This window comes from Bufo gargarizans, chromosome 7 (assembly GCF_014858855.1).
Source record: "Bufo gargarizans isolate SCDJY-AF-19 chromosome 7, ASM1485885v1, whole genome shotgun sequence".
Taxonomy (NCBI): domain Eukaryota; kingdom Metazoa; phylum Chordata; class Amphibia; order Anura; family Bufonidae; genus Bufo; species Bufo gargarizans.
Genome location: NC_058086.1, coordinates 51,864,835 through 51,886,911, shown reverse-complemented (window position 1 = coordinate 51,886,911; position 22,077 = coordinate 51,864,835). Strand labels below are relative to the sequence as shown.

The window sequence follows — 22,077 nt, the reverse complement described above, 5'->3', positions numbered from 1 at the left end:
GGGAGGAGGCATAATGGTTAGCCGAGAAGGCTCGGACACCCCACAGAGTGAGCCGATCTTGGTTGGTGAGCAGTGCAGATTCAAGGCGAGAGCAAAGGGAGCTAGATTGACGAGACATAGCAGCTACGCACCTACAGAGTTGTACAGCAGTGTAATATACCTCAAAATCTGGCATCCCAAAGTCTCCAAGCTTCTTATCCCTAGTGAGGACTGAATAGGCAATAAGAGGGGATTTGCCATTCCAAAGGAAGCGTGTGAACAATCGGCGGACTTCTGTGAAATATGAATTTGGTAACCAAATAGGGAGGGTTTGTAGCAGATACAGGAATTTGGGGAGGATAAAGGTTTTAAGGTAATTTTTCCTTCCAACCCAAGATACAAAAGGCAGTTTTAGATTCTGGAGATGGGTACGGACTGATTGAAGTAGCGGTGTGTAATTAAGTGAGGCCAACTCCTGGACATTGGCCGAAATACGTGTCCCTAGGAACGTAATGTCCCTGGATGCCCAGACAAATGGAGTGTCACGTTTAAGCGTGTTGATCACAGCTTGGGAGCACGAAATGTTAAGTGCCATAGACTTCCCATAATTAATTTTAAAATTGGATACGAACCCAAAGTCCTCAAATATATTTAATAACTTAGGTAAGGCCTCTCTAGGGTTGGATGTTATAACCAAAAGGTCGTCCGCAAATGCTGCAGTAACATGGGTGCCAGCGCCCACCTGGAGGCCTTTTATATCTGGGTCCGCCCTGATTTTACATAGAAGAGTCTCCATCACTAATACAAACAATGCCGGAGACAGGGGGCACCCCTGCCTTGTCCCATTAGTGATGCGAAATGGAGGGGACAATGCACCATTAACTTTGACCATGGCAGAGGGGGCCGAATATAAAGTGTAGATGGCAGCAATAAACTGATCAGAGAGGCCAAACCTCGCCAGGGTCCGAGACATAAATTGCCAGCTGACCCTGTCGAAGGCCTTTTCCGCATCTGTGCTCACCAACACTAAAGGTTTCGAGTATTTCTTGGCCCAGTGTATAAGGTGGAGAAGCCGTATCGTGTTCTCCGACCCCTGTCTGCCATGGACAAAGCCCACTTGTTCTCCTTGGACAATGTCAGGAAGGACATCTTGAAGCCTGGTAATAGTAGTTATATTCTTGTACATAGGAGCAGTATTATAGTAGTTATATTCTTGTACATAGGAGCAGTATTATAGTAGTTATATTCTTGTACATAGGAGGCAGTATTATAGTAGTTATATTCTTGTACATAGGAGCAGTATTATAGTAGTTATATTCTTGTACATAGGAGGTGGTATTATAGTAGTTATATTCTTGTACATAGGAGCAGTATTATAGTAGTTATATTCTTGTACATAGGAGCAGTATTATAGTAGTTATATTCCTGTACATAGAAGCAGTATTATAGTAGTTATATTATTGTACATAGGAGCAGTATTATAGTAGTTATATTCTTGTACATAGGAGGCAGTATTATAGTAGTTATATTCTTGTACATAGGAGCAGTATTATAGTAGTTATATTCCTGTACATAGAAGCAGTATTATAGTAGTTATATTCTTGTACATAGGAGCAGTATTATAGTAGTTATATTCTTGTACATAGGAGGCAGTATTATAGTAGTTATATTCTTGTACATAGGAGCAGTATTATAGTAGATATATTCTTGTACATAGGAGCAGTATTATAGTAGTTATATTCCTGTACATAGAAGCAGTATTATAGTAGGTATATTATTGTACATAGGAGGCAGTATTATAGTAGTTATATTCTTGTACATAGGAGGCAGTATTATAGTAGTTATATTCTTGTACATAGGAGCAGTATTATATGAGTTGTAATTTGTAGAAGGAAGGTATATTGTTGCGATTTTTTGTGGCCCAGTTGAAATGAATAGGAGGTGCACATCTGATCACTTTTACACATGGATTGGATGCAGACAAAAATATGGCCGTGTACATGGGGCCTACGGTATCTTTTACATTGTGCCCTCCTGCAGATGTAGGGATGTTAGTTCATTACCTGTGACATACGGCTCATGTAGTGAGATGTCAGCTGTGTTACTGGCTCCTGCTCTCTCTGTATCGTGCAGTGGATGTTATGATGCTCAGTGCAAAATTCAAAGAATTAGTGAAAATGTGAAATCTGAAGGCTGGTGCTCTCGGGTATTAAGGTGGATTAGCTCCATGTATAACAGATCTGATCGCCTTGACAGCTGGAAAATCTTACCGTATGTTTCCTCATGAGTCAGAGAATTGCTTGTTTTCATTTAGTAATGGAACTTTATATGAAGCTACAGCTAAAGGAGCGGCACAGTGGCTCGAAATAGGAGGTATGTAGTGTGGACTTCATGGTGACATAGTAATCGCAGAGGTCGGAGAATGCCCCGCTCCATAGGTAGTGACTTGTATTCCTTCCGATCCGGTGGTCCACATTTACTAAGGTGAGTGGTGTAATTTGGTGCATCGACTCTAGGCTTAGAGCTAGGGGAGTGGATTAACATAAAAGGGGTGGAAATGGTGTGTGGCCTAATATGCAACATTTAGCACCAAAATTGTGTCATAAAATTCTGTCATTAACGAAGCCAAGCAGTAGTGGTACAGAGTCTATCCATACAGCACATCAGATGGAGTCCTTGTGGTGCGGGTCTAGACCGCCTAAGTCAACGCCATCTACAGGACCAGTAAAGCCTCCTACACACGTCAGTGTTTGGTCAGTGATTGTGAGCCAAGACCAGGACTGGAGCCTCCACAGACAATAGGTGTAAGGGAGAGATCTGCACCTGTTCTGTGTTTAGAGCCGCACTTGGTTTTGGCTCAAAATCACTGACCGAACACTGACGTGTGAATGAGGCATCAATCTGTCCCATTATGAAGCTCAGTGCAACGGCAAATGCAACTTTGGTGCACTTGCATCCCTCCACATTCACCACACCCTTCTTATATTCATTCATTTTTACATAATATCCCAATCTGTATAATTGTATGATAATGATGATGCATTATTGCTGCACCCACTGTTGGGGGGTGCTCCAGACACATGCAGCCCCTGCGCCCTGTATTGTATCTAATGGGGGCTGCAAATGTCTAGGCGCAGATTTAGAACAGATGAAAGTTCTCTGGAGACATGGAGCGACTGTGGCGGGAATCGTTGTGCCATGGGGAGGCGTGGTGCCTGGCGGGTACAGCGGCAGCACCCTGTATCCTCTCTGCTGGGTGTGGTTCCTAAGTCTCAGTGACTCATCCTCAGGATTTCCTTGTTGCTGCTGTGGTTTTAGCTCGGGGCTGTGCTCATGCTGCTGGGAGGGGGGTGCAGAAGTATCAGATGCCAGGCGAGAGGGACAGGACCTGAGCAGCAAGTGCAGCCAAAGACACAAACCTGTCACCTTGTATCACTGTTCCAGGTCTGCTGTCCCATCTCCTGACTGGCTCTCTATCTATTCATCTTTCTCTCCTATCTAATGTGTCTATTATCTGTAGAGTAATAAATAAACAGCTGCAGAGACATTTACTTTACTCCTTCAGTGGCTTTTGTGAAGTGATGTGCAGCAGAAACTGCTCCATCTGCACCTGCTATCTCTTATCTTTCTGTGTGTCTCCTAGCTAGCTATCTCATCATTTGCCATTTTTGCCCATTCTTCTTTGCAGAAGAGCTCGCGCCCAGCCAGATTGAATGGAGAGCGTCTGTGATCAGTATTTTCCAAGTATTGCCCCAGATTCTCAATGGGATTTAGGTCTGGACGGTGACTGGGCCGTTCCAACACAGGAATAAACCCTTCCATTGTAGCTCTGACTGGATGTTGAGGGTTGTTGTCCTGCTGGAAGGTGAACATCTGCCCCAGTCTTAAGTCTTTTGCAAACTCTACCAGGTTTACCCTCAGGATTGCCCTGTATTTAGCTCCATCCATCTTCCCATCACCTCTGACCGGCTTCCCTGCCCCTGCTGAAGAAGAGCCTCCCCCAGCATGGTGCAGCCACCGCCATGTCTCACGGTGGGGGTTTTGTATTTAAGGCTACTTTCACACTGGTGTTTTGGCTTTTTGTTTGTGAGATCCGTTCGTGGCTCTCAGAAGCGGTCCAAAACGGATCAGTTTTGCCCTAATGCAGGCATGCTCAACCTGCGGCCCTCCAGCTGTTGCAAAACTACAACTCCCAGCATGCCTGAACAGCCTACAGCAGGGCATTTTGGGAGTTGTAGTTTTACAACAGCTGGAGGGCCGCAGGTTGAGCATGCCTGCCCTAATGCATTCTGAATGGAAAAGGATCCACTCAGAATGCATCAGTTTTCCTCCGTTACGTCTCCATTCTGCTTTGGCGAAACTGAGCCAAACGGATCAGTTCTAAAACACAATGTAAGTCAATGGGAACAGATCGGTTTTCTATGACACAATCTGGCACAATAGAAAACGGATCTGTCCTCGATTGACTTTCAACTGTGTTCAAGATGGATCCGTCTTGGCTATGTTAAAGATAATACAAACGGATCCGTTCTGAACGGATGCAGATGGTTGTATTATCTGAACGGATCCACCTGTGCAAATCTATGACGGATCCGCACCAAACGCGACTGTGAAAGTAGCCTTAGCCGAAAAGTTCCACTTTGGTCTCCTCTGACTGGAGCCCCTTGTTCAACATGTTTGCAGTGTCCCCTTACAGCTGCTTTCAAAAATGACTTTCTTCTTGCCATTCTTCCATAAAGTCCAGATCTCTGGAGTAGATAGTTGTCCTGCGGACAGATTGTCCACCTGAGCTGTGGATCTCTGGAGTAGATAGTTGTCCTGCGGACAGATTCTCCCACCTGAGCTGTGGATCTCTGGAGTAGATAGTTGTCCTGCGGACAGATTCTCCCACCTGAGCTGTGGATCTCTGGAGTAGATAGTTGTCCTGCGGACAGATTCTCCCACCTGAGCTGTGGATCTCTGGAGTAGATAGTTGTCCTGCGGACAGATTCTCCCACCTGAGCTGTGGATCTCTGGAGTAGATAGTTGTCCTGCGGACAGATTCTCCAACCTGAGCTGTGGATCTCTGGAGTAGATAGTTGTCCTGCGGACAGATTCTCCCACCTGAGCTGTGGATCTCTGGAATAGATAGTTGTCCTGCGGACAGATTCTCCCACCTGAGCTGTGGATCTCTGCAGCTCCTCCAGAGGGACCATGGACCTCTTGGCTGCTTCTCTAATTAGGGCTCTCCTTGCCCGGGCTGTCGGTTTAGGTGGACGGCCATGTTATGTTTTGGGGGCTTTGTTGCGTCATACTCCTTCCATAATGTAATACAGAACAGCTGGAGTTATACTGAGAAGACATTACACACAGGTGGACTCTATTTACTAATGAGGTGACTTCTGAAGGCTTCTGGTCACACTAGATTGTATCTATCATTCCATGGGCCTCTTGTCACTAGTTAGTGTTTGGCTTTGTCCATGTTCCCTCCGATTTGTAAATCGCTGTGGAATATGTTGGCGCTATATACCTATTACCATTATTGTATCACTCTGCTGATTTTCTATTCTGGACTCTTCCGTCCTTCTCTTCTCTTGGACCTGGTAAAAATGGCTGAAGGACTTATCCCCTCCATGTGATGTGCCTCACCTGTACACCTGTGCATAGACAACGAGACATGAGGTTGCAGAGAGGCTCAACCTCGCAGCTACCCAGTCTGTACCCCCCTTCCCCCTGGGTGTGTCTCTTATTCTAAAAGTATAAAGAATAAAGTGTGTCTGCTGCCTGTCAGTGAGTGACGTCCTGTGGCTGCCTCTGGTTGGATGCTGCATGAGTCGGGGCTGTTCCTTCCCATTCACTTCTTCATAAACTAAACCAATGAAGGAGACAAGTAGTTTCCGCTTTACTCTCCGCTCCTCTCACTGGCTCTTTGTCTCCCCTCATCCAGGTCACTAACTCTGCTTATAGCTTTTCTAGTGCCTGATATAAGAGGCACGAGGTTCCCCTCACCTTCCTTTACTATCCCTAAAGCTTTATACATGTGTCTTGGAGTTGTCTGATACCCTATGGATACCTTCCAGCCCGACCGCCTCCACCTTGTGTAAGTACACGGTTTATTCTGTAACTCCAGCTCACTTCATGGTAAAATTGCGACTTCCTGATGAAGCGTAGGCGAAGACGGATATGTGGATTTTTTTATTTACTTTTTACGTAAATTCTACATTTTTTCTTCTTTGTAGAATAAAAGTCTAGAAAGGGTCCTTTTTTACTGGAAAGAATGGTGCAGCTCAAACAATGATATCTTATAGAGGACGCCAATGTCTAGCGTCTCCGCAGAAAAACTGTGTTTATATTGCAAGTCTGGAGAGAGCCTGACGGGATCAAATTTGGGAGTAGGAGGAACCACATGATCATAGAAACTCCTGATTTCGCCTCGGTTTGCACCATTAGCGGTGAAGAAATGATAAAAATTTGCGCCATTTTTGCAGACCGTTCTCCATCAATTCTAGAGTTATAAAATCACCCTTTTTTTTTCCTGTGTGTTGCGGTTTTCTGCTCTGCACCAATCTTTCCGGTAAAATAACGCACAATTCTGTTACCTGTGTTGTTACATTGTTGCAATTTATTTACTATGTTTCGTTACAATTGCAAAGCTCTGACTTCTGCTATATTGTGCTCCCTGACCAGTCAGACCAGTAATCCCATAGTGATGGAGACTGGACACTAACCGTGTCGGGTACCAGATGCTGGTACTGCTCTGTGGATCGGCCATTGCTGCTTGGTTACATAAGACGTCTCCTCTGCAGGACGCTTATTATGCACAAGGGCCACAAGACCAAAAGTCAAGATGGCGCTGACCTAGGTGCGGCTCGCTGAATAATCGCTTTCCTTAATGAGCGTGATTGAAGGAAGGACGCGCAATTTATTTATTTTGGAGCGGGGGAGGGGAGGGGTGCAAGGAGCCCAGAAACACATGACCACAAGCAGAGAGACGGGTGCAGAAACTTAGCCGTGCAGTTTTGACTGCAAAATGATATAAAGTTGCAGGTGAATGAAGACAATGATATACGTGCATCATGTGTGTGTTTGTGCATGTATATGTGCGTGTGCTTTTGTGTTAGTTTATTAATGCTTATATGTATGTATACCTGTGTGTACTGTGCATGTATGATTTCATGTGTGTCTTGCACACGTTTACCTTTGTGTGTTTGCATGTAGCTGTCCTGTGCTCACGTGTGATTGCGTGTACATGTATGTGTGGAGATCAGTGTGTTACTTTATGAATGCTTATGCGTGTATGATTTCGTGATGGGGGGGTTTGTATGTGGATTTGTATCTTCTTGCACACGTGCTCACAGGTTTGTGTATTTGCATGTACAGTAGGTGCTTGTTCGTGTGTATTTTGTGTACATGTATGTGCATATATCTGTGTGTTAGTATGTATATATGGATGTGCGTGTGTACAGGTGACGGATATGAGGATGATGTGTTTCTGGCTCTGAGGCTTGTCTATTACACGTATGTTATTAGCGTGTTATGTATAACACAGTCATCTAACGACTTCATCTGATCAGAACTAATCCTCACAAAGTAAGGCTACTTTCACACTTGCGTTCGGAGCGGATCCGTCTGGTGTCTGCACAGACGGATCCGCTCCTATAATGCAGACGATTGGATCCGTTCAGAACGGATCCGTCTGCATTATATTTCTGAAAAAAGTAAGTCTAATTGTTAGACGGATCCGTCCAGACTTTACATTGAAAGTCAATGGGGACGGATCCGTTTGAAATTGCACCATATTGTGTCAACGTCAAACGGATCCGTCCCCATTGACTAACATTGTAAGTCTGGACGGATCCGTTTGCCTCCGCACGGCCAGGCGGACACCCGAACGCTGCAAGCTGCATTCAGGTGTCCGCCTGCTGAGCGGAGCGGAGGCTGAACGCTGCCAGACTGATGCACTCTGAGCGGATCCGCGTCCACTCAGAATGCATTAGGGCTGGACGGAAGCGTTCGGGTCCGCTTGTGAGAGCCTTCAAGCGGAACCCCGAACGCAAGTGTGAAAGTAGCCTAAGCGCCCCCCCCCCCCCTTGTGTAGAACGTGCTCTGCGGGTGTCAGGACGCAGTAACGCGCAGCGTATGAGTCACCAGAGCATCTGCTCAGCAGGAAACGACAGAATAAACAAAAGCGACTAAACAGAACCGGCTCTTCTCCAGCTGCTGTGGAACTACAACTCCCAGCATGTTCGGCTGATCTTTAGGTTCTCTGTGTCTGAGGCCGGGGAATGACTCGCCATCAGAGACCCTGGGAGAAGTTTTATCCTGGGCAGACAGGACAGACTCATTTCCTGTCCGCAGACGCTTTCCTTAGATGCCCCCTCTGTCATCAGATCCGGTGACAGCAGCACAGCCCCCACCCAGCTTTCCTAGACGCCTGAATGGAAAGTCGTACAGGAATACAACCTCAGACCCCCATATCGCCCATTCAGATATCTGCTCCTAAGAAAGCTGGGTGACCACCAGTGTGGAGGCTCTCGCAGCTTCCTCAGGCGTCATGGAAATTGTTCTGCAGGAAGGGAAGCGAGCAGCCAAGTAGATTACTATATGGTAGACTGTGCCCCCCCCCCCCCCCCACCCCCCACCTCCCACCTGAACGCGGCGTACAGAAGCAGACTGGCAGAGCAAACACTGTGATGCAATTTTATTGTGACATAGGAAAAAAACTGCAAAAAATGCTGTAAAATTCCTTTAATCCGGCACCAAAAAGATCTTATAGATGCCGGATTATCAGACGCTTCCTCCACATTTCTTGGCTCCATCTTCTGCTTCTGATCGTGTGATATTCCCCAGAAGGTTTCAGGAAACAGTACAGCTCAGCTCCTCCTGAGGACTGCCTAGACTGTAACAAACCCTCAGCTGTGAGAAGTATTAGCTCTGTTCAGATTTTTAGTCACCGATGTAGAGCAGAAAATTTTCACTCACTGACAGAAAGCAGAGATCTTTAGAATGTTGAAAACTTGAAACAGAAAATCTATTATAAAGGCCTCATGCACACGAACATTGTGTGTTTTGCGGTTCGCAAAACACGGATGCAGTCCGTGTGCGTTCCGCAATTTGCGGAACGGCACGGACAGCCATTAATATCAATGCCTATTCTTGTCCACAAAAACGGACAAGAATAGGACAGGTTATATTCTTTTTGGGGGACCGCGGAACGGAGTGCTGTCTGCATCTTTTGTGGCCCCATTGAAGTGTATGGGTCCGCATCCGAGCCACCACAAAAACTGCGGCTCGGATGCGGACCAAAACAACGGCCGTGTGCATGAGGCCAAAGTTTCAGAGCTTTCTATTACACAAGCTCTATATTAAAGGCTGTACCGGCCCTTTAAATTGGACGCAATCGGCGGCTCACCAGTGGCGGTCACTAATGTCAGAATCCCTGATTTGTTGCGGTCGTCTGGGGTCACCGGTGAAATAGCAGCAGGTCCCGGATACTCAGCCGCCATGGCAGTCACTACACTTTTTATGTAGTAGTGACGCCATGTCTGTCCGGGGGTAAGACACCGACGCTCGTCTCTTCACCGCTGGTTGGTTTTTTTCCCCCTGATTTAAGCAAAAAACCTAAAATCTCCAACACTTAAAGATTTCCGTCCAGCGTCGCAGCTGCCAAGTGAGCAGCCCCTCTGTCTGGGCGTGTGGGGGGAGGGGGCCCGGTACGCCCATGTGTCCTGACCTTCAATCCAACGTAAAGGTCATGCAGGAATCCACGAGGGCCGAGCGTCGGGATCTGATCCAAATGGCGCAGTTATTGTAAGGGCGCACTCACACGCTGCATACTGTGCCGCAGAAAATTCCCCAACTAAAAAAATCAGTTCCATTCACTTGAATACACAGCAAGCACCTGGATCTCCGCTGCCGCGCTCAGGGGCGCGAAACCAATATTCTGCCACAAAGTCCGCAGAGTGTGAATGAGCCCTGAAAGTCCATGGGTGGCGGTGCCAGCGTTGCATGGCAAATACCTGAATGTGGCAGTTTCTGTCATCGAGATCAGTGGGTCAGGCGATGGCTGCGCTATAATGGCGGATTTACGTGATTTAGCGCTGATAATGGCGGATGTTTTCACAGTGACTGGAGTTTTTGGGGCGTAAATTGAAGTCACAGTAATAAAGTAACAGTTCTGGGGGCGATATCGAAGGGCAGGGGTTGAAGGGTGCAGGGCAGCCGGCAGGAAAATAGAGAATATATAGATTATAACATAACACGTGATAGCCCTCTAATCCGGAATCTGATAATCCGCAATGTACGGTACGGAATAGCAGAGCTGAATGTGTAACACGTACAACATCTACGGATCACTGTCCCCGAATGTCAGCCTGTCATTATCCTGTACCCCGAGTGTCAGTGTCATTATCCTGTACCCCGAGTGTCAGTGTCATTATCCTGTACCCCGAGTGTCAGTGTCATTATCCTGTATCCCGAGTGTCAGTGTCATTATCCTGTACCCCGAGTGTCAGTGTCATTATCCTGTACCCGAAGTGTCAGTGTCATTATCCTGTACCCCGAGTGTCAGTGTCATTATCCTGTACCCCGAGTGTCAGTGTCATTATCCTGTATCCCGAGTGTCAGTGTCATTATCCTGTTCCCCTGAGTGTCAGTGTCATTATCCTGTACCCCGAGTGTCAGTGTCATTATCCTGTACCCCAAGTGTCAGTGTCATTATCCTGTACCCCAAGTGTCAGCGTCATTATCCTGTACCCCAAGTGTTAGCGTCATTATCCTGTACCCCAAGTGTCAGTGTCATTATCCTGTACCCCAGGTGTCAGTGTCATTATCCTGTACCCAGTGGTGTATCTTGGTTTTGTGCTGCCCTAGGCGAGACTAAACTCGGGCACCCCCCCTAATATAAATTTGACCCACCCCTTCCTGTCACGGCCAAACCCCTTCCTCTGTAAACCCCACCCTTCCTCTTTAGGCTCCACCCTTTCCTGTTTTGCATAACCATATTAAGAAATTTATCACGATAACGATATATATATCGCAATAAATACCCGTTTAAAAGAAAAAAACACAAGGGGACGTTATACTGTATGGGGGCAGCCTCAACGAGACGTTATACTGTATGGGGGCAGCCTCAACGAGACGTTATACTGTATGGGGGCAGCCTCAACGAGACGTTATACTGTATGGGGGCAGCCTCAACGAGACGTTATACTGTATGGGGCAGCCTCAACGAGACGTTATACTGTAAGGGGCAGCCACAAGGAGACATTATACATACTGTATGGGGGCAGACATAAGGAGACGTTATACTGTATGGGGGGCGGGGACCGGGGCAGCCACAAGGAGACACTAAACTGTATGGGGGCTGCCACAAGCAAATAGTGCACTCTGCACTGTGTCATAAATAAATGTGGTATGTGTGTCAGACTGTCTATGGTGGCCCTGGCCTCTCCTTGAGGCTGCCCCATACAGTCTGTATGGGGCAGCCTCAAGGAGAGGTCAGGGCCACCATAGACAGTCTGACACACATACCACATTTATTTATGAGTCTCACTCTCACTGTGCACGTGCACTATTTGCTTTTTAACTCTCTCGTCTCACTCACATTTGTTACCTCTGCCTGGACCTGGTCCTGTAGTGTTGGAGCCATGAGTAACGCCATGAAGTGTGGTGTTGAAGCCATGAGGGACGCCTGAGGAAGTCAAGTGCAGGTGGAGCGCATCTGCATTCCAAAAACGAGCTGTAGAGGTCGGCACTTCCGGTGCCGGACCTTCGTGGAACGCATTTGCGTTCCAAAGCGGCACTTCCGGTTAGACCACATCCGGATGCTGGTTCCAGTCATATGTGGAACGCAGTGTAAGAGCCAGGAACAGAGCCGAGGGGAGAGACGCACCTCTCACGTCACTACTAGAAGTGACGTGGGTAGCAAGGCCGGGTAGGTGAAAATTCCGGAAACACAGGGAGGAGGAAGTAAGTAGTAAGTCACTCCTTCACTATGCGGCGCCGGCGAGGCTGCCGCTCGCAGCGGCATAGTGAAGGATCGGCAAGCATCGGACAAAGCAAGGGGAAAAACTAACTAGGCAAACAAGGCATTTTGCCGCCCCATTGGCAAGTGCCGCCCCAGGCAAATGCCTTGTTTGCCTCGTGATAGATACGCCCCTGCCTGTACCCCGAGTGTCAGTGTCATTATCCTGTACCCCGAGTGTCAGTGTCATTACCCTGTACCCCAAGTGTCAGTGTCATTATCCTGTACCCCAAGTGTCAGTGTCATTATCCTGTACCCCAAGTGTCAGTGTCATTATCCTGCACCCAGTGTCGTACCCATCATACAGGCAGACCATGCAGCTGCTATGGGGCCGTGAGAAAGAGGGGCCCGCAGTGGAGGAGAGGCCACGCCCCCTAATTGCTCCTGTCTATCTTTCTAGCTAAAGGACCTTTGATGATGTCATCACAGGTCCTGTAAGGGAACCACAGAGTGTAAAGTGTAGTTCCCAGGTTAGAACAGTACATCTGCCAGGACCTGTGATGACATCATCACAGGTCCTTCAACCCCTAACAACAAGTATTAGAAGTTCACAATCAGCTCTGCATTGATCCATACAAACTGGAATGGAGTGGTAAGAGAGGCCCTCCATTTTTCATCACCCCCCCCCCCCCATGCCCTTTTTTACTAATTGCTTACTCATGTATAATACTTGAGACAGTTACAGTGACCATAATGTATAACTGACCACATATATCTGTACACACTGCATCTACAGCATTATACCTTGTATGTCTCTCATCAATACACTGCTCTGTATATATCCATCTATACACAGTATTATAGATGCAATATGTACAGATATATTGTATATACAGCAGGGGACTGATATGTGAGGTATAAGCTGTAATGTATATCTCATACCTCATGTCAATACACTGCTGTATTTACTATATACCCGTACACACTGCATCTATTATACCTCTTTAGTGTGCCAGGGCTGTTTTGTAATCTCAATCCGGCCCTGATGGCATAAATTATAAAATGCAGCAGCAAGAATAGTTCATGGAACAAAGGGAGAGGCTATAAAAGGGGAATGGGGGCCCAATTTAGAGTCTTCCTATGGGGCCCAGTGATTTCTATGGACGCCCCTGCCTGTACCCCAACTGTCAGTGTCATTATTCTGTATCCCAGCTGTCAGTGTCATTATCCTGTCCCCCGAGTGTCAGTGTCATTATCCTGTCCCCCGAGTGTCAGTGTCATTATCCTGTCCCCCTAGTGTCAGTGTCATTATCCTGTACCCCGAGTGTCAGTGTCATTATCCTGTACCCCAAGTGTCAGTGTCATTATCCTGTCCCCCGAGTGTCAGATTCATTATCCTGTACCGCGAGTGTCAGTGTCATTGTCCTGTACCCCAAGTGTCAGCGTCATTATCCTGTACCCCAAGTGTCAGTGTCAGTGTCATTATCCTGTACCCCGAGTGTCAGCGTCATTATCCTGTACCCCGAGTGTCAGCGTCATTACCCTGTACCCCAAGTGTCAGCGTCATTATCCTGTACCCCGAGTGTCAGCGTCATTATCCTGTACCCCGAGTGTCAGCGTCATTATCCTGTACCCCAGTTGTCAGCGTCATTGTCCTGTACCCCAGTTGTCAGCACACTACTGTCCTGCACCCCTCTCCTGATGTTAGTGATGTCAGGAGGTGACAGATATAAGTTTCTGTTCTGTTTCGACCTCTCGCCCTCCACTGGGTTATATGTTCTTTGAGGGGTAGATGGGATCTGCAGCCCCCTATAAGCTGAGGGGCATCACCTCCTCTTTTACTATACATGTCATATATGTTGTTCGCCCCCAGTTATTACTTGAAAATGAACGTGTCATTAGGAGACGGTAATCACATCATAACCGCATCGCATAACGCGCGACTCTGACTCTGAGGCTCCTTAGGTTCAAGTGGCCGCAAGTAACAAAGTGACACACGGGATAAAACAGCGACTGAGCAGCCCCGAAAATGTATTATCTAAAAAGAAAAATAACAGATTTTTGTGGATTATATTGCAGACTGCATTTATCCTGCAGACTCGCACCAAGGTTCTGTCCCGGACAGATCGCGAAGGGCGTCAGTCACATGGCATGACCCGCTGAGTGCAGGAGGAGGGTTACCTCGTATCCCCTGCGGAGGGCCGGGATATAATACAAATGACTTTATATACAGAGACAGTATACACATCAGCATGACTGCCACAAAATCTGTAATGGGGCCCCAGATACCATATGGGATTGGGCCTGGGAAGATGGCAGCTATTGATGGCCACCACAGAGGGACAGCTTTTGGGGCAGTATAAAATGGGACACTTTTAGTTTTTTTTCTTTTCAGGGCCACTTTGTTCCTATTCCGCCCTGTGCACCCCTGATTATGATGACTGTACGGAGACGTCATAAAGGTAGAAGTACCATAGAGGCAGCTGCTATGGGCTCCATGGGAATAGGGGCACCCCCCCTTTTTTGGGTGGAACCCCACAAAATGACCAGAGATTAGAAAAGTAAAGTAATTGTCAGGAGGAAGAAAAAAGTCCTCCCTGTGTTGGGTGCTGATGCCATCTACGGATACATATAGCCCCCCATGAGGAGCCGCGGCCGGGGCGTCAGGTGACGTCCCTCCACGGATGGTAGAGATACTATCAGAGGATCAAAGGCGGACAACAGCCAGACACGTGCTCAACATGAAAGGATCGCCCCGATTTTATGAGGCGACGTTGCACATAATAGCTGCAGTCATGTCTGCGCTTCCTTGTGGCTGATTAGAATGCGGTTAATGAAGCTTCACCTCAGGGCGCGGTCACACGGGAGAAGACGCGCTTCCCAGGCTGCAATGCATTATTCATGGCAGCAGAGGGTTCACAAAGTGACAAAGTTTGTGAAAAGTTACAAAATATAAAAAAAAGCGATGTTGCTCATAGCAACCAGTGACGCAGAGCGTGAGATCACACTGCGGATAGTGGAGAAATGCAGCACTAGAGGGCACGATGACAAACTCAGCTATGCTACATGTGGGGAGACCATGACGTTTACCTATAGTCACGCAGACGGTGGAGAAGACCTTAACAAGCGCCATGGACGCCTAAGGCTCATTGATGTCCAGGGGTGATGGTTAGTCTGTCTCATCCGAGCTCAGTGTAGAGCACATTGCTGACAAGCATAGAAAGGGGTCAGGACACAGGGACAGTGCAGCTAGCCGTATGTGGGGCTGTATATCGCCATATGAATGTTTCATAGAGTGCACATATACCACCATACAGGTACACTGCCTATGTCATAGCAGACCCGGGAAAGTTGGGTCGCTCACTCATTCAGTGTATGTAATTAATGGCGCCACACAACTGCTCGATAGGATTAGTTCACACATTGCGGCCGTTTTTTGCTGTGATTTTTCACGTCACCCAGACCTAGCCCTCAAATAGCAATAATAAGAACTCCGGTGACAATGTTGCCGCTTTAATGCACAAAGTGTCATGTTTCTATGCAGTGTATCGCTTGGAAGAATTGGGTCTCTTACAGGTCCTGGGGCTTCACCATCCTGCTCTTCAAAGTGATACATTGTATAGAAAAATGACACTTTGTACATAAAAGAAAAGTGTCAAAGATGGGAAGGAAAACATTGCTACCCACGTCCTGTGGATACAAATACCACAATGGATGCTGCACCTGCAGATACTGAGCCTCTGGTCGTCTTTTCTGTTCTCAGGGGCTGCGCACGGTCCGGTTTTGATCAGATTTTCAGATGCAGTTTTTTTAAGCTAAAACAGAATCAGCCCGTGATATCATCTCTTCTTTATGATCCTCACCTGGTTGTAGCTTCAAAACTGCATCTGAAAACCTGATCAAAACCTGACCATGTACAGCAGCCTTAGGCTACTTTCACACTTGCGGCGGAAGGGATCCGACAGGCTGTTCACCCTATCGGATCCGTCCTTCAGCTATTTCGCCGTGCCGCCCCTCTGAACTATAATGGGGACGGTGGCGGAGCTCCGGCGCAGCACGGCGAAAGGCCGCCGGACTAAAAGTCCTGCATGTCCGACTTTTTAGTCCGGCGGCCTCTCACCGTGAACTGCCGTACTGCGCCGGAGCTCCGCCCCGTCCCCATTATAGTCAATGGGGACAGAGGGGCGGTCTGGCGGCACGGCGAAATAGCGGAAGGAAGGATCCGACCGGGTGAACAGCCTGTCGGATCCGTCCTGCTGCAAGTGTGAAAGTACCCTTAGGCCTCTTTTACACTACCGTATTTCAGTGTTTTGCGGTCTGTTTTTCACGGATCTGTTGTTCCGTATGGCATATACATTATACAGTAATTACATAGAAAAAATTGGGCTGGGCATAACATTTTCCATAGATGGTTCCGCAAAAACGGAACGGATATGGAAGACATACGGATGCATTTCCTTTTTCTTTTGCGGACCCATTGACTTGAATGGAGCCACGGAACGTGATTTGCGGGCAATAATAGAACATGTTCTATCTTTCAACGGAAAAACGGAAATACTGAAACGTACATTCAGGTTTTTTTTTTGCGGAACCATTTAAATGAATGGTTCCGTATACGGACCGTATACAGAACGCAAAAGACGACCTGCAAAACGAAAAAAATAAAACGGTAGTGTGAAAGAGGCCTTAGGCTGTTTGCACATGGGTGCAGAAATTCCGCACAAATTTCCATGTGGATTTTTGTCAGTTTCCACACCAAATCAGCATCCAAAATGCGTTACTTCTGGACTTTGTTGCGGATTTGATCTGGGTTTGCCGCAGATCTCCTCCTCCATTGAAAAGGGTGAAATCTGCACCAAAAATGGCACAAAGAAGTAATGTGCTGAGGATTTCAAAATCCACATGGCAGGTCAATTTCCACATGGAAGAAAAAAGCTAAGTGTACGTGAGATTTGTCTGATCTCATACGTTTTGCTGATTCCGTATTACGCTGCGTTTTTTGCACAGACGAATCTGCATCATCCTCACACATGGCCGTACACAGGCAGATAGCTGGTTGTGAGATAGGATTGGTAGGAGAACAGTAAGACGTTCCGAGGACGGTTGGGAACGTGGATGGCGGTAGAGTGAGCAGATGACGGCCACTGACGCGTGGGGCTGGGTGAGGAGGCGGTTTTCCAGGCGGTTCTCCCGGTGACTCATCTCGTTGTGTTGTTGCTAGGCGTTGACTGAAGCCCGTTTCTATGTATCTAACCACGGATATTTCCATTTGTTGCAGGAGGAGAATGATGATGCGTCACGATGGAGCATGAGAAGAACGAGCAGAAATCCTACCAAGGCCTCACAGGGCTGAGACGACATCTGCTTCTCCTCCTGCCGCAGGACAGACGACCAGACGGTGAGATCAGCGGGAGTGTAGAGCATGGAGTCTGTAGGTTGTAGGGCACTGAGGCCCAGCTCGGAACACAGGGTGCAGTGTCAACCTCAGAAAATATTTGACATCCTTTCTCAGCTCATGTCTCTTAGGCCTCATGCACACGACAGTTCCATTTTTTGCGGTTCGCAAAACACGGAAACCACCCATGTGCCTTCCGCATTTTGCGGAACGGAACAGGTGGCCCATTGTAGAAATGCCTATTTTTGTCCGCAAAACGGACAAGAATGGGACATGTTATATTTTTTTTGCGGGGCCAAAGAACGCTGTGAGCTGTCCGCATCTTTTTCAGCCCCATTAAAGTGAATGGGTCCGTACCCAAGCCGCAAAAACTGCGGCTCGGATGCGGACCAGAACAAAGGCCGTGTGCATGAGGCCTTAAATTTATCAGCCATGGTCCATGACCATAGGGTGGCCACCGCCCAGGTCAACTCTGGACAAGCGTTCCACATTTATCTACATTCACAGAATACTCTGTAAGTGGCCCCGTGGTCTCCTCCACGAACAGTGAGCCCTGTCTAGATAATAGTCTTAGTCCGTCAACCCAGAGATCCTCTGGGATCATTTTGGACCAGTTCAGACGAAAAAGTTTTTTCAATTTACTTTCTGTAACAGTTCTGTAAGATCTCTGCTTGCTGTCATTCAATAAGAACTTTCATCGTTCACATCAAGTGGATACAGATCTGTCCTGGTCATGTGATGACACACAGGTGTACAGCTCGTTAGACATGGTTCTGACTGGCTGCACGTGGCCAAGCCTTCCCCACCCAATGACTAGGCCGCACAGCAACTTCTTATTGAACCACAGCAAGCAGAGATTTTGAACAGCACAGGAAATTGGTTTGATGGAAAAATCGTATAACTTTTTTTTTTTTTTACAGACTAAATGAAACTGGACTATTCGTTTAAATTAAGAGAAGAGCGGTGGCGGTATCCTTCACTCATAAATATATTGTTAGGCTGCCTGCACATGCGGCTCACTGCAACGTGCTTCAAATAGCTTGTAGAGGCGCGGCCCAGCAATTAGCAGTCAGCCCGAGGATCCCGCTGCTGTCCCCACATTGTGGACGGGTAGCCCAACAGGTCTGGACAAGATGATATCAGTGACGTCAGCACCAGGCGGACAACTTCCCGTTCATTGCAATGAAAGCAGCAGCCACACAGTGACGTAACTAGAAATAACAGGGCCTGCTCCGTCCGTCTCCTACGGTGTCTCTCTACATAATGTAATTCTATAAGCCTCATGCACACCGCCGTTCTGTGCATTGGGGACTGCAATTTGCAGTCCCCAATGCATGGGGAACGTCCGTGCTGCACAATACTTAAAATTGCCTAAATGATACCGCTGCGCAGTGCTTATATAATAGTACAATATGGTAAACATATAACTGAGGCACAATTACACCATCAAACAGCGGAAATATAATAGTGCCGTACAGAACCTAGATGATACTGCTGTGCAGTACTTATATAATAGTACTATATAGTGAACAAGTAATTGAGGCACAATAACACCATGAAATACTGCCAATATAATAGTGCCATACATTACTTAACTAATACCGCTGTGCAGTGCTCATATAATAGTACCAGGATCGGACTGGCCCACCGGGGAGGCGGGGGATTCCTCTGTAAGCCCCCAGTCTCCTGCACCCGGAGATAAGACGGAGGAGTAATTATTTCTCTTGTTTCTCAGGGGATATAATTATTGTAGCCACTAGGTGGCAGTATCGCACAGCTATGCAGCCTCCTACTGGTGTACATTGTACATGAAACCCTGCAGTTTCTTCTAAACTTTCCGGGCTGCTGGCAATGAAGGAGGAGAGAACATGTCTGGCCATCCTCCTGCCCTCCCTGCTGTCAGAAAACTGTGGTTGCTGGAGAGAAGGACTCCTCTGCGGTGCTGGGCTGATTTCTCATGATGTCTTGAGCTGTAGGAGACTGTAAGGGGGAAATAGGGGATTTGTTTATAGTAGACTCAGATCTGTGTATGTGTGTTGCTCCCTGCAGAGTTCAGAGTGGCATTGGGGGGACTCTGCCCTAGGTCCCCCCAATACCTTTGCTTTAGGCGCACCCCCATTAGTGCCACAGCTTCAGATGCCCCCACTCTAAATGCACCCCTAATATTGCCTCTTCTCCAGTTGCCCCCTAATACCTCTGCTCCAGGATCACCACTATTACCCTGCCTCAGCCGACCCTAATGCCTCTGCTTTAGGTGCACCCCCATAAATGCCCCAGATCCAGATTCCCCCACTCGAAATGCACCCCTAATATTTCCTCTTCTCCAGTTACCTCTGCTCCAGGATCCCCACTATTACCCTGCCTCAGGTGACCCTAATGTCTCTGCTTCAGTTATGACCCTCTGTTTGTGCCCTTTGCTCACGTTGCTCCTCTAGCGCCTTTGCTTGGGCTTTGTTAAAGGTTGGGGTGACCTGCAAAAGGGGTTTAGACTTATGCCCCGAAAAATTCTGCCCAGTGCGTCCCATTCTCCAGTATTGACACGTATGGTTTACATGGCGGCAGTGATGATATTCTGTATTTACAGGCATCACTGCTGCCATGTAAAGACATACTGGTGGTGGAGGATTTAAAGGGGTTGTCCAGGTTTTTAAGTTATCCTCTCCACACCATAGGGCATAACTATATGATTAGTGGGGTCTGATTCTGTGACCCCCATGATCCCAGGAATGGGTCCCAGTCCCCCCTTTTGATGGTGTGGGCGGCCACACATACGCCCTGCTGCTCCATGTATTCTCTTTGGGACCACTGGAAATAGCCAGCGCTGTACTCCGCCATCTCCGGCGACCCCATAGAGAATGGATGGAGAGGCAGTGCATATGCTCGACCTGCCCCTCAGTCAAAAAGGGGGATCAGTGGGCGCTCCAGCGTTCAGACCCCCACGGATCACTTAGAAGAGGGGACACAGACCCTTTAACAGGTGAGCATTTCTAATTTAGTTTGACACATATTTTGGGCCAGATTTTTTATTTTTATTTACATCCAAAGAAAACCTTTAAGGATAGGGAATGTAAAAAGGTGAAACAGCTCTGACACGACAGGTGATAAGTGTCTGATTGGTGGGGGTCTGACTGCTGGGACCCCCATGATCAAGGGAACGTGGTGTTAAGACCCTCGTGTACATAGATTGGCGGTCATGTAACTGAATGTCTAAGGACCCCTTTCTCCATGATCAGTGGGTGTTCCAGCAGTCAGACCCCAGCAATCTGATATCTATCACCGATCCTGTAGATGGGCGAGAGGTCATTATGGTCGGAGAACCCTTTTAATTATACTGTAGATTATGTACAATCTGAGGAGGGTAAGAGTTGATACATTTCATGCCAGACATTTATGCTTAAAGGGTTTCTCTCACTTCAGTAATTGGCATTTATCATGCAGTTACTACAAGGCACTTACTAATGTATTGTGACTCTCCATATTGCCTCCTTTCCATCACATTATACACAGCACGTATCCGTGGTTATTACCACGGTGTAATCCAGCAGCAGTGGCCGTGCTTCCACACTATAGGGAAAGGCTGGAAGTGCGCATAGGCCAACACCTTTACCTATAGTGTGGAAGCACGGCCACCGCTGCTGGATTACACCGTGGTAATAACCACGGATACGTGCTGTGTATAATGTGATGGAAAGGAGGCAATATGGAGAGTCACAATACATTAGTAAGTGCCTTGTATTAACTTTCTCTACATGATAAATGCCAATTGCTGAAGTGAGAGGACCCCTTTAACTTAATAGGGTTAGGCATAAATGTCTTGGTGTGTGCAATGCGTGTTTCCTATGTGTGATTGGTGTGTGCTGTATATGATCTATGTATCAGTGGTGTATGTGCAGCATGTGACATATGCATCAGTGGCATGTGAGCCACGTATAAGTGTCTTGTGTGCCACATGTGTCCAATGAGTGATTGGTGTGTGCTGCTGTGTCTTGTTTCTGCCACATGTGTGTTTGTGCGTGTTGCTGTGAGTGTCGGCCATCACACTTCATCTGTAATATTTCTGTTCTCACTGTAAGGGCTCATAACAACGACCGTTGGATGTTTTGCAGTCTGCAACTTGCGGATCCACTAAACATGGATATCGGGCGTGTGTGTTACACATTATACAGAACAGCCGGCCTCTAAGAGAACCGTGCGATCCTGGTCTGTGACGCCGACAATAATAGGACACGTCCTGTCATTGTGCAGAACGGCCATACGGACAGACAGACACAGAATGCACACCGAGTCATTGAAGTGAAGTGAAGTAAACAGACATGGAAAACAAATAAGTTAGTGTGCAGGAGCCCTAAGGTGGGCCCCCAGAATCAGCTACACTGGAGGGCCCTAAGTACCCCAGTCTGACACTGAATAGTACAATATGGTGAACATATAACTGAGGCACAATAACACCATCAAACAGCGGAAATATAATAGTGCCGTACAGAACCTAGATGCTTATATAATAGTACTATATAGTGCCCCCATTACTGATGCAGACAGGGATGGCTCAGTACTACTACCAGACGCATCTCAGCAATGCACTGTGGGGGTTGTAGTGTCTACTCCTATCATTCAGCACAATGCACTCGTTCTTTTAGAGATCAGTCCTGCGTCTGATATTTAGGGGAATAGACCTAGAATTCTACATCCAGCCCTCCATGAGCTCTAAATATTTCTCTATAAATGTGAATATGGACAGCTACACAGGCAGTTCCCACTG

The 22,077-nt window shown here is 47.3% G+C and overlaps 1 long non-coding RNA gene across 1 annotated transcript; it reads left to right on the top strand.

The window, feature by feature from the left end:
• The first annotated feature begins 5,881 nt into the window (after window positions 1–5,881).
• Window positions 5,882–19,197, top strand: LOC122944080. Its single transcript, XR_006390937.1, has 3 exons — window positions 5,882–6,058; window positions 17,202–17,321; window positions 18,239–19,197. It is a non-coding gene; the product is annotated as an uncharacterized LOC122944080 (long non-coding RNA).
• The last annotated feature ends 2,880 nt before the right edge of the window (window positions 19,198–22,077 follow it).